The sequence below is a fragment of the Coenobita brevimanus genome, chromosome 103 (assembly GCF_032717465.1).
Source record: "Coenobita brevimanus isolate Jiangsu-jjx chromosome 103, ASM3271746v2, whole genome shotgun sequence".
Lineage (NCBI taxonomy): Eukaryota > Metazoa > Arthropoda > Malacostraca > Decapoda > Coenobitidae > Coenobita > Coenobita brevimanus.
Window position 1 is genome coordinate 32,126,811 of NC_137056.1, and position 12,678 is coordinate 32,139,488.

The window sequence follows — 12,678 nt, forward strand, 5'->3', positions numbered from 1 at the left end:
CTACCAGATATACAAATAGCAGAAAAAGTAATACAGGAGGAGTTTAGTAGATTAGACAGAGGAAAAGCAAGTGGTCCTGATGAAATTTCATGTTGGGTATTACGAGAATGTGCAAAGGAGTTAAGTAAACCATTATTTTTAATTTTCAAGAAATCCTTGAGTCAAGGTAAACTACCTGATATTTGGAAAAAGCAAATATTGTCCCCTTATTCAAGAAAGGAAATAGACAAAATCCACTCAACTACCGACCAGTATCACTGACCAGTGTTGTAAGCAAGGTATTAGAAAAACTTATAAGAAAAGCTTGGGTAAATCATCTAGAAGAACACAGTATGATAACAGAAAGACAGTTTGGTTTCAGAAAAGGAAAATCATGTGTTACTAATCTGTTGAGCTACTATGACAGAGTAACAAACACAATACAGGAAAGGGAAGGATGGGTGGACAGTATCTATTTAGATTTCAAGAAAGCTTTTGACACAGTACCACACCAAAGACTTTTATGGAAACTGTACCATCAAGGAGGAATTCGAGGCAAACTGTTTTGTTGGATGCATGACTTTCTCATAAAAAGAGAAATGAGGACAGTACTAAGAGGAAACTACTCATCATGGAAAGAAGTGACTAGTGGAGTACCACAGGGTTCAGTGCTGGCACCAATCATGTTTTTAGTGTATATAAATGATATAAACAGTAACACTGGAAATGAGAGCTATCTGAATATGTTTGCAGATGATGCAAAAATACAAAGGAGAATTACTAACACAGACTCTTGTAAAGAGCTACAAGAAGAATTAAATAAACTTCATGAATGGAGTAGTACATGGCAAATGGAATTCAATGTGGACAAGTGTCATGTAATCAAGTTTGGTAAAAGTGGAAAAAGACCTGATTAGGATTATAAGTTAGGAAATAAAACCCTATACACATCAGAAAGAGAGAAAGACCTAGGTGTGATTATCAGTAACAGACTATCTCCGGCTGACCACATCAGCGAGAAGGTACGGAACATGTATACACTGTTTGCAAATATGAGAATGGCATTCACATACATAAATGAAGACATGCTATGAAGGATAATAACATCATTCATTAGACCAACCCTGGAATATGCATCAGTAGTCTGGAGTCCTCATCTCAAAAAGCATATAGACAAGATTGAAAAAGTTCAAAGGGCCGCTACAAGATGGATACCAAGCTTAAGGGACCTAAGCTGCGAAGAAAGACTAAATAAACTAAATCTACCAACACTACAGGAGAGAAGGAAAAGAGGTGACATGATAATGCTATATAAATGCATATCAGGAAAGGAGAAAATAGACATTAATGATTACTTAACATGTGGAGAAGCATCAGCAAGAGGACACTGCAAAAAACTGCATAAGAAGAGAGGTGATAAAGACGTAAGGAAATTCAGTTTCCCAAACAGAGCAATTGATCAATGGGATGCACTACCGAATGAAATAGTGTGTGCCAAAACAATTCACAAATTTAAGGATATGTACGATAAATATGGTTTAAGACACTGGACAGAACGAGCTTGATTCATTCCTGTAAAGATACAATTAGGTAAGAACAATTAGGTAAGGTAAGAACTAGTAACACACACACTACACATAATATACAGAAAAATATACAGTAGACTCTTCTTATCCACGGAATTTGCATCTGCAGATTTAAGTTTCCGCGGATCAAACTTATTTTAATACTGTACTATACACTAACTTAATTTGAAATTGACATGCAACACGCACTTCTTTTGCTACTACAGTTAGCATACCTGCACCCACGGGCATTCCCGTCACTCCGCCAGTCTTATTGTAAACACCAGTCAGTTCATTATTTACATCGTCGTCGCCATTCTCGTGTTTACAACTGTGCTATACTTTATTGTGTAAGTGAAAAATGGCTCCCAGGAAACAAGTAAAGGAAAAAAACAATCCTTCTAAGCCAAAGCAAGAGCATAAGGTGTTACCTGGCATCCTGTGAGAAGGGTCAGGCTAGACTCACAGCTTACCAACAGTGCTGCCACACATCTCATCGCCTCACACCATTAGCACTATAGGATCTGCACTACGTTCATCGTCATCATCACAGAGCAATCATCGTCATCTGTACAGCAGTTGTCATCATTGTACGAAGACTTATGAAGTGAACACAGTCTTTTGGTGAGTGTTAATATGTATTTGAAGATTGGGTTCAAACAGGGAAGTGTCTTGTCTCCATGGTTGTTCAGTCTGTACATGAATGGGGTAATAAAAGAGGTACAAGGTAGGGCAGTGGATGTTGGAGTGGCCCTGGTGAGAGAGGATAGTGTTTGGAAACTCCCTGTACTGTTGTTTGCAGATGATACTGTGTTGTTAAGTGAAGACGAAGGGGAGCTGCAAGGCTTGGTGGATGACTTTTGGAGAGTGTGTAGGAAATGGAATCTGAAGGTGAATGCAGGGAAGAGTAAAGTGATGGTCTTTGAGAGAGGTGAAGTCAGTGAATGTACAGTGAGGTTGGATGGTGAGGAAATGGAAAATGTGAGTACGTTTAAATACTTGGGTAGTGTGATGAGTAAGGATGGAAGTTTGGAGGGTGAAGTGCTTGAAAGGGTACAACAAGGATGAAAGGTTGCTGGTTCCTTGAAAGCAATGATAAGAAACAGGGAAGTGAGCATGGAAGTGAAAAAGTTATTACATGACAGTATTGTGATACCAACTCTAACGTATGGAAGTGAAGCTTGGACATTGTTGGAGGGACACAAGTCAAGAGTGAGAGCAGTGGAAATGAGTTATTGAAGAGGAGCCTGTGGAGTCTCATGGAGAGACAGGCTGACAAATGAGGATATAAAGGAGCGTTGTGGTGTGGATGTGGATGTGATAGGAAGTGTTAGGAGGAACACACTGAGGTGGTTTGGCCATGTGGAGAGGATGGAGAGTGAGAGACTGACGAGGAGAGTGTATGTGGGTGAGGTGGAGGGTAGGAGAGGGAGGGGGAGGCCGAGGATCAGATGGAGGGATGGAGTGGAGAGGTATATTAGAGAGGGAGGTGTGAGTTGGGAGCAGGGGAGTGAAATGGCGGGGGACAGGGCGACGTGGAGGCGATTTGTTTGTGGCCACCCCAAACGGGATTGAGGCATCTGGCAATAGATAGATAGATAGAATAGTTTAATGTATGTGTTTATTTTTTCAAGGATGTGCTTAGCTTGTGTGCAAATAATCTGCCATTTTGTGATGACTTGAGTATCTGCGGAATTTGCCCCCCGTGGGGGTCTCTGGAACCTAACCCCCGCAGATAACTAGGGTCTGCTGTATACATATTCCCACATGTAACACACCCACTCCTAAGAAAGAATTTTCCCATAGGAAAATTCGTTCTTTAGAACGTGACAAACAATCAGCAGTGACATGGTCAGCACCCTTAATATGTCTAACGTCTAAATGAAACTGCTGAAGGAACAAACTCCAGTGTGTCAATGGCTGATTCTTTATCTTCAAATTATTCAGAAATCTGAGTGGGTGATGGTCAGTATATACAGTGACAATAGGTCCAAATGCAGGGACATACACAGAAAAGTGCTGCAGGGCGAGGATCAGGACCAATGTTTCCTTTTCGATAACAGAATAATTACGCTGAGAAACAGAAAACTTCTTACTGAAATAACAAAAAGGATGCTCTATGCCATGATTGTCATCCTGCTTTAACACTGCTCCAGTACCCACATTACTAGCATCTACAGTAAGTTTAAATGTCTTGTTAATGTTTGGTGCTGCCATAACTGGGTAATTACATAAGACCTCCTTTGCTGCATCAAAACTCTTCTGACATTCGTCAGTCCAGACGTATTTTCTATCATTCTTAAGCAATTCTGTAAGAGGGGCCACTATTGTTGCAAAGTTCTTTAAAAACAATGGTAGTAACAAATACTGCCGTGGAATCTACGAAGCTCGCGCTTATTTTGTGGTGCCTGAAAATTCTTTATTGCCTCCACCTTAAAGTCAGGGGGGCATGCACAACCATGACCAACCCACATAACCAAGGTATTGAACTTGTACACAAACTCGCACTGCCTCCACCTTAAAGTCAGGGGGGCATGCACAACCATGACCAACCCACATAACCAAGGTATTGAGCTTGTACACAAACTCGCACTGCTTTAAATTCACTACATGGCGAGCCTCGGAAAGCCTGGACAGCAAAACACCTAGTTCTCTTAACCCTATCCCATGTAGGGAGCAGCGTAAATTCTGGCTGTGCATGTAACTCTCGCTCGAGAGCTTTGAGAACAGTCGCGTAGAGATATTTTACTTCTAACACTCGTAGGAAAGTTACTATTCATCATAGAAGGGCCACTTTGGTCTCATTTTGAAGATGAAGAGTTTTGCTCTGTTGTACATTGTCCAAAAAGACAGTATATACAACATAAAATGCAAAAAAGTGAGTAGAAGTTAGCTGAAGTTTTACACTGTCCTTTAAAAAATTATTTGCCAAAAAAAACACTATTCAAGAAGTATTAATATTTTTTGTTTCAGTACGTAGCAGAATGAATTTCCTTTCCAGTAATGCATTATTTGTTGTATTTTCTTCAATAATAACGTCTCATATATACGTGAGAAAAAGGAGCATAAGTTTCGGCAGGAGGTCAAGAGGTGTACATCCTACCTGTGAGGAACCTCACACCACACTGAGCCAAGCAAACCAAGTGAGCACGCATGCACCAGCTGTGGCAGGCTTAGCCCGCCCACTTTTGCCCGTCATCCAACAAAAATGACGACTCCCTAAATATTTCTTTAGAGATTACATCGGATGACGGGCAAAGTTGTCATACTGACGTCAGAGGTTGACAAACGCATGACGACCCGGGTCGTCATTGGTAAGTCTAAGGGTTAAGTGGCTTTCCCAGTCATCGATAAATACTACTATATCATCCAATTATACCACACAATGCTTCATACCACTGACAACCACGTTCTTTAATTGCTGGAATGTTGCCGGGACATTTTTCATACCATACAGCATCACACTGATATGTTTGTCCATCTGCCACAAAACATGAGACTTCCTTAGCCCGTTCGGTCAGTGACACCTACCAGAAGCCATTCTGGAGATCTAACTTGGTGATATAACTAGACAAGCTGATGCGATCAATGCAGTCCCCAAGCCAGGGCAATGGGTATGTATCAGTTTTGGTTAGCGCGTTCACCCGTCTGTAGTCTATGCAAAATCTTGCGGTGCCATCTGGTTTAGGCTGCAAAGTCACAGGGGAACTCCAGAGACTAACACAAGGAGATATAAGCCTATGGCCCAACATATAATTGAGCTCCTGATGCAGCACACCAACACACTGAGGACTGACTCGATAAGGAGACAACATCACAGGAACAGCATCACCCACATCCACATTATGCTGAATCCAATCGGTCTTCCGAGGGGTACTGCTGAATACTTCCTTGTAAGTCGACAAAAAGACAACCAACTGAAATGCTTGGTGCCGAGGTAGATGTGCTAACTTGAAGTTGAGAGCGGACTCTGCCTCATCATTCTTCATCCAGCTACAATCTGGAAACTTGCAGCTCACCTCAAACAAGCTGCTGTCTGCACCCTCCTCAGCAGGAGCAGCAGTAGTGGAGACAAGGTGCACGGGAACTGGAGAATCTGGTGCACGATTGTACGGCATCAGCATGTTCACATGGCACAGTTGGTGCTTCTTCCTTCTGTCAGGGGTCTCCACCAGGTAGTCAGTGTCTCCAATATGCCGCACTACAGGGTAAGGACCACTAAACTTAGCGGCCAGTGGCTGACCTTGCAGTGACAACAACACCAAAACCTCGTCGCCGACCTTCAGCTCCCTCAACCTGGCCTTTCGATCATACCACACCTTTTTGTTATCTTGAGCTTGCTTGAGATTTTCCCTGGCCAGCTCCAAAGTCTCACTCATACGGGTCTTGAAATCCTGCACATAATGGAGTAAGCTCATGCTCTCGGCAAGGTTACTGCCCCAAGTCTCCTTAACCCGCCTCGTCCCGTCGACGTATGGATACGTTGCAACATTTTGCATTTGCCAGTCCCGACGACGTACTGTTACATTGCGCAATTGCAAGGTTCATAATTTGCACAATTTTCAATTTTTGCGCATGATTTTTCGTACGTATACACGGGACACCTTCCTCTATTCCTCTACAAGATGCCAAGCAGGGACAATGCCTTACACCGCATAACCTCCCCCCCCCCTGCATGTCTTGTCTTGGCAATTCACCTGTTACCAGTGACCTGTCCAATAAAGACATTCAGGACCAGAGTGATTCCCCAATCGATGACAATGTGGAGGACAAAGTTCACATAGCATTAGAAGAAGAAACAGTCAGAAATGATGATCAGGTAATGTGTCAAAAAAAGGTCAGGTATGGTGATGAGTTAGTGAGTGAAACAATGCTTATAATGCCTATATTACTGTTTGAAAACCAATATACTCTCGTACTACATATAAATTCGTACCAAGTAAATAAATATATACCGTTTATGAGTGGTGTGAAGTAGATACCCTCCCATAGAACTCGTTTTCTTTGGTCCCAGCCTGTTAGAAAACCCAGTAAGGTAAGGAGGTACTGCTACCTGGATCGAGTATTTTAAACCTCAGGTGAGTGATTTCTCTATGAATTTTCAATGTTTCTCACCAAAAGCGGAGGTTTTAGCCAAAAAAATTTTTTTCGAAAATACCTTGGGATTGGGGGGTGTCGGAGGTGCGAAATAACTCGGGACGTGACGGGTTAACCAAGCTCGGGGGACCCCGAACTTGATGGGCAAACATGAGCTCGTTAGGAGAAAACCCAAACTCTCCTTGGAACCTTCCCTTGTAGCGAACAGGAGGAACGGCACACCACGGTCCCAGTCCTTAGAGTGCTCCAGACAGAATTCTTGAGAGTCTGGTGGTAACGCTCCATGGCACCTTGCGTCTCCAGATGGAAGGCACTGCTCTTGACGTGCGTGATGCCAAGTTGAGCTAATGACTGCTGGAAGATGTTGGAAAAGAAATCAGACCCTCTGTCTGACTGAACCTCACGGGTAAACCAAACTTTGTAAAGAAATCTAGCAAAACTCTAACCACTGCCTTTGCCTTAACCGATCGTAAAGGTATTGCCTCAGAGTACCTCGTGGAGGGGTCAATGATAGTGAGCAAATATGAGTTTCCACAAGAAGCTGGGGGTAAGGGTCCCACCACATCAATAATTAACCTGAAGAAAGGGGGAGCAGTGGCAGGAATGGGAACGAGGGGCCTTAGGGACAGACTGATTCGGCCTACCCACTACTTGACAGGTATGACAATGTTTGACAAACTTAGCCACATCCGCTGCCATGCGGGGCCAGTAGAATTCCGCACGCAGCCTCTCCGTGGTCTTCCTTTCACCCATGTGACCTGCAAATGGAGTAGAATGGGCCAGTTGAATTAACTTCTGCCTGCACACATTAGGTACTATGATCTGATGGTAGTCCCACATCCCATCATCTACATTCACATGTGGAGTTCTCCACAAAATCTCATCTTTCACATAAAAACATCCACCCTTCTCCTTCTCAAAATCATCCACTGCACACAACTTCAACCTCTGAATCTCCTGTTCTCCAGACTGCAACTCCTTTAACTTCTCAAAATTCACCTCCTCCAGTGGAACAGGTGGAACATCTTCCAAAGAACCCATAAACGTATCTGCCAAAGATATCTCATCGTCTGATTGTATCGTGTCCTCAGACGCAGGACTAACTGTTGCCTCTGGTACTGTGACGCTGGGCACACTTCAAGCTACCTTCTTCTGTCGACTCCTCTCTGCACGTGACATGGACCTAGTCACTGCACAAACTGGGAATACCTCTGCATCATTGGGATCAACCTTCGAGAGAACTTTGGGCACTGGCACCTCTGACAAAACTGGATTGGTGATCTCCTCACCTCTCACTAAGTCATTCCCAAGTATTAAGTCAACACCACTCTCAGGTAAATAATCTACAACACCCAGTCGTGCTGATCCATCAAACAACAGACATTTAACCTCACAAGAAACTAGTGGTACAGTCTTAGCACCTGTTACTTCCCTAATCAGAACAAACTCTCCTCCTGCAACATCAAAAACTTCATTATTTGGCTTTACCCACAGGGAAATCAAGGAACCAGTGTCACAAAGAATGCATACCAGATGCTGCACGCCATTCACCTTCATTGAACCAGAATACAGGTAGGGGGCATACGAAGAAGAAGGGGCAGCACTGCTCGTCACCGCCTGTACCACACCTACTGAAACAGTGGGCTCTGACACAACTGTGGCCTCCTTCTTCCCACCCTCCGGAACAACATCAACCCTAGAAGGAGGTAAAACATCAGACTTTCTCTGACTAACAACAGGGGAACCAACTGAAGGGGTAACCATGGGAGCTCCATGAGAAATGAAGCTCACTGGTTTCACAACACCTGACTTTCGCCAACATCTATCTACGGTGTGACCTGGCTTCTTGCAATATGAACAAATAAATGAGCGGCGTGTAGGTTTTGGAGAAATGTGAGGTGTATCAGGTTTGGGTGTGGAGTAATTTGTGGAGTTGGGCTTTTGAGATGGTTTTTTGGGGAGCTGAGAGGGGTAACACTTTTGAGGAACACCCCAAGGAACTTCCTTACCCCTATTCAAATTCTTAATCAATAGATAATCATCTACATAAACTGCAGCCTCAGCAGCATTCTTAACTTTCTTATCAGCGAGGTAAGTTCTTAAATCTGTATCAATTTTATCAAGGAAGTTCTCAAGGATAACGAGTTCCTTCAGCTTAACATAAGATTCTGAGACGTCTTCACTTCCCAGCCATTGATTAAATGCATCAGTCATCTGCCTACTGAAATCTACAAAAGTGTCATGAGGGCACTTCCTACAGTTCCTAAATTTCTGCCTGTAAGCTTCAGGACTCATCTCATATGCACGCAGTACGGCTTTCTTTAGTACCTCATAATCCTGTGATTCTTGGTGGCTAAGACTGTCATAGGCCTTCAGTACTTTACCTTTGATTACTGTCTGAACTAAAGATGACCAGCTGTCTCTGGGCCATTTGCTACCTGTAGCAATCTTCTCAGATCGGTCAAAGAACTCCAAGACTAAGCTCTCATCAAATGGAGGAACTAATTTAGTAGGTTCAACTGCTCTAAATTCTGGAAAAGAATGGGGAAAATTAGTTGGGGCACTTGGGCAATTCATACGCATTTTATACTCAAGCTTCATCTACTCCAGTTTAGTATTCTCCTCCTCCTGCTTCTCCCTCTGAAGCTGTAGTTTAAGATGTAACATCCTATTCTCCTTCTTCCTGGTCTCCCTCTGAAGCTGTAGTTGAAACTGTAACATCCTATACTCATGATCATGCTTAGCCTCCTCTGCATCAACAGATTCTTTCTGCTGGATGACAGTGACCTCAGCTAAACTATCATGGGATGAATGAACTGATCTAGAAACTGATTCAAGGTCTGGTATGGATCCAGGGACTTCATATTGGTCTGTGCCAAACAGTCGGTGGCAGATTAAGTTAGTTAATGGGAAGGCATTACTTGACTCACTCTGAATATCAAGAGCTTGAGCAACTAAGGCTAACTCCTACCTCTGCAATCTTCTAACCTTATCCTCCATTGATTGTGAGTTAATAAAGTCAGCTGCATCTTGCTGGCTTACAATATGTAGGGGCGCCACAGTAATATCACTAGCTTTAACCTCCATAATGACACACTACAATGACAATAATAATAATCCAAATACAGTAACCTCTCAACTAATGCGAGTTTAAAAAAACACATTTTCGTTTTAACACGAGCAAATATTTTAGGAGATGTGTTTAACTAACAAGGGTTTCTCAATTTAACACGACTTTACACATATGTGATGGTTTCAAATTAGCCGTGTGCGCCTTGGACAGTCCTGAGCTGATAGACCGTGTGTGGCAGTTTATGCATAAATACAATTTTTCATTTGCCTGTTCCCTAAACTGGGTTTATTCAAACTATAATATTCGAAAATGATGTTTGGCCCCATTCTGAGCAATTTTGCTCATTTTCGGACAAAATTTGGCCAGGAAAGTGATGGCACATCTAAATTGTTACAACTCGATGCTGCAGAACAGAAAGAAGAAAACCACTCAGACCAAGATAGAGCAGTTCTTTATGAAGAAGACAGAAAACTTAAGGGAGTTATCTTCATCACCAATAGCACGGGAGTCAGAGGAAGAGGAAGAGGAAGGACAGCAGAGCAAGGAGGGACAGCAGATCGAGGAGGGACAACAAATTTAGGGTGGGAAGCTGCGGGAGGTAGGGGAGCAGTGTGAGGTGGGGGAGCAGCGTGAGGAGGGAGAGCAGCAGCTGACGAGTGATGCATAAATTAAGTGAGGCTGTGTGTTGTTATTGTTTGTGACCTACTTACTGTAATGAAGATGTTGCTTTTACTGTAGTGTTTTTATGACCTACTAATGCATTAATAATGTTGAGGAACTTTCACAATGCCGTGAATGAAGCAGAATTGAAAGAAAATCCACATAAAAAATGAAAACAGTATGTATTTGGGGAGAAGTAAACAATGCTTCGGCCCAACTAGGGCTCAAATGCTGTTTATTTCTCCCCAAATATTCTGTATTTGTTTTTTACGTGGATTTTCCTTCAAATTAATATTGTTGCTTTTAAGTTTAGAGTAGCATAACTCCCCAAATGGGTAGACTTTCCCAGAGTCCAGGAACGTAACCCCCAATATTACCATTGTTTCTTTTGGGAAAATTATGTTTAAATAATGCGACCTCTCCAGGAACCTAACCCTCGCTTTATTCGAGAGGTTACTGTATCAGGGTATTATCATGGTGAGGTAAAGCCAATTTATATGTTACGAGATGGGAGTAGGCAACACAAGATAACAATCTGACAGTGTAAAAATTGAGAAAAAACAAAGTGAAAAGGGAAATAAATGGTTACGTGATGAAAAACAGACAAACTCCAATCTCGCGATGCAGGTCCAAAAGAAAAGAAAATTAGCTGACGTTAGCAAGGGCAAAATAAACACAATGAAAAATATACCTAATATAATACAAGCTAATAATATTTAAATATTTACAATGAGATAATGAAAAACACAAAAGAATGAGGGGGAAAAAAAAACAGTCAACCTGATAATACCCTGAATAATCACACGAAACTCTGGGAACAAACTTGCCGAACAGAAGAAATAAAAATCATACAAAAAGATAACTAAACTGCACTCAGTTGCCACAAATGATAATAATAATAATACAGTAATGGTAATAATAATAATAATAATAATAATAATGCTTGATGCTGATACAAAGTGAAAAAGATGTTCAGAAATTATATACAACACACGAAACTGTCTCTCCTCCCTCTCTTCTCTACACAAACACACCCTCTCTTGACGTCAGCTCACAAAAAAACTGTCACCATCCAAAATCTTTCAGCTTACATACCCCCGCAGTGGTGAGGATGCACTAACTAGCAGCAAGGCCAGACGAGAATTATACACAAAACAGCTAAGTAACTCAGTCTATCCTCCCACATTCCACACATCATAATCTGAATATTAATCCCCATGTCACGCCACTCCAAGCTCCACCAAAGACTAATATTAAAAATAATTTTAGTCACACCCCATGTAGAGAGAGAAAGCAAACAAAATTAACTAAGACTATATAAATGCAGAAGCAATGAAGACAGAAAACAAGCACACACACACACACACACACACACACACACACACACACACACACAGGGAGTCATCGGAGGTAGACGTCCGTCATCGGCACTCCGTACCAGACCAACACGGCCTGTGGCATTACCTAAATTAGTATCTTTGAATGAGTCAAGCTCTGTACCAGGTTAGACTAAATGATTTTTCATTATTAAAAGAAAAAGAAATAATAAGATTAAATAAGACTGGTTCAAACAGAACAAAGAACCACGATGCGCTGAGTCAGCTGGGTTTGTTTAGACTACAGCAACACGGGGAAAGTGTACATACTCTGTAAGTACATACTCTGTTCATTTAGTATTACAAAATGGATACATACTTCAGTAAAACAAATTTGGAAAAAAAAGGGATAAAAGTAAAAAGCAAAATGATGATTTCTGCCAAGAACTGGTTGAAGTGGAGACTCACAATAGACTGGTTGAACGTGTACACAAACTAGAAATGGCTTTCAAAAATGAAATTGATGAAATAAAGAAGCAAATGCACTTGCAAAAGGAAGAGATAGAAAAATACTAGGAAGGGAGGCCAATAAGAAAGACACAACCATCAGTGAACTAACAGTGGAATTGAGTACGCTTAGGAAGAAAGTGAGTGAAATGGCAAGTACAGTAGTCAATCACGGGAGTGTTATGGAAGAGTTAAAAAAAAACGCAGAGACAATTAGGCAAGCAAGCAGTCTTATGGACCAGAGCAGTGATATTGAGGAGAAGATAACACAGGTGAATGAAGCTGTCCAAAGCTACAAAAATGATGTAGAAACCACGTATGCTGAAATGGTGAAAGTAAAGAAAGACTTAGAAACAAGGGTGGAGGAAAAAAGCATTAAAAAGGAAGTGAAAAGAATAATCCAAAACAATCCAAAGTTAGTCAGAGATTCAGTAGAGATAAATAAATCAATAGTAATCACTGGTATAGAAGAGGAAGAAGT

At 41.8% G+C, this 12,678-nt stretch overlaps 1 protein-coding gene across 1 annotated transcript in view; it reads left to right on the forward strand.

Moving 5' to 3' along the window:
- The window catches only part of LOC145415709 (oxysterol-binding protein-related protein 6-like), a 521,853-nt gene that overhangs the window by 404,534 nt on the left and 104,641 nt on the right, over nucleotides 1-12,678 (forward strand). The window lies entirely within an intron of this gene.